This window comes from Watersipora subatra, chromosome 6, assembly GCF_963576615.1.
Source record: "Watersipora subatra chromosome 6, tzWatSuba1.1, whole genome shotgun sequence".
Lineage (NCBI taxonomy): Eukaryota > Metazoa > Bryozoa > Gymnolaemata > Cheilostomatida > Watersiporidae > Watersipora > Watersipora subatra.
Genome location: NC_088713.1, coordinates 47762852 through 47763882, shown reverse-complemented (window position 1 = coordinate 47763882; position 1031 = coordinate 47762852). Strand labels below are relative to the sequence as shown.

The following is a 1031-nucleotide window of genomic DNA, read 5'->3' as shown; positions in this document are numbered from 1 at the left end:
GAATTTAAGGCTACTATTCCATGACCTGAAAATTCTACTTTGAATAAACCAGGAGTCCTTATATCATATTGATATACTTCTTTGCAACAATTTTGTAATTCCCACAACTTTGTAGGATCAGATTTACAGAGTTGGAAATCATCCGCGTGTCGTTCGCAATACATCCTAGGAAACCATTTTCCATATTCTTTGTAGTATATATCAGCGATCTCTTTTCTAACGATATTATCCATAGGTGCTGAAAGAGCCATGTAGGCACTATCTGTATCCATCGCCACATACTGGAAGTCCTTTCTGTCGAAGTATCTAAAATAAAAAAATTTCAATCCTTAATTCTTGTTATCTTAGTATTATAATACTCTCATTTCAAAAATTTATTATTCAAATGTTTACCATTATACATATTTTTTCTACAAGATACAAATGAGATTACTTACCTATCCATGAAGTCATAGTAGAACTCCAACATCCGAAGTTTAGCCAGTTGTAATATGGAGAATCCGATATGTACAGGTATATCCATCTTCATCTGAATAAATATATATATACAGTCTTATTAGATTCCTTTACATATATTACTCCAAGTAAATTTTTCATTATGATTCAATTATATCAATAAGATAATAAATATATACTACTAACCGAAGACTTGTGTTGAGTCAACTCATAGAAGCTATCATCGATTTCCTCCAAAGATTCAAATCTGTGTGATCGTATTCTCAAGGATGCTTCATAATCTCCTTGAATATACTTGACATTTCGATGTTTTAATTTCTCAGGGATTGTTTTCCCGTACGATGAATTTCCAATGAGTTTATTGGTTGTGGCTATCAACTCTTGGTCAGGATCTTTGTCACCAGCTCTTCTAGCATTTGAGACAGATTCTCCAAATGACTTGAAAACTCTTCTAGGGGTGTATTCTATGAGTTGATATATTTTGGTTATAATCATCCCATGATTAAGATACCATTTTGCTAAAGTGGTGAGTAGTAAAATTTTTTGTCCAAACATACTCCCCACCAAAGTTCGTT

At 32.6% G+C, this 1031-nt stretch overlaps 1 long non-coding RNA gene across 1 annotated transcript; it reads right to left on the bottom strand.

Moving 5' to 3' along the window:
* Positions 1-237: 237 nt before the first annotated feature.
* On the bottom strand, positions 238-690 carry LOC137398484 (uncharacterized). Its single transcript, XR_010978939.1, has 3 exons — positions 643-690; positions 438-529; positions 238-306 (listed from the first exon to the last, which is right to left on the bottom strand). It is a non-coding gene; the product is annotated as an uncharacterized lncRNA (long non-coding RNA).
* Positions 691-1031: the final 341 nt, after the last annotated feature.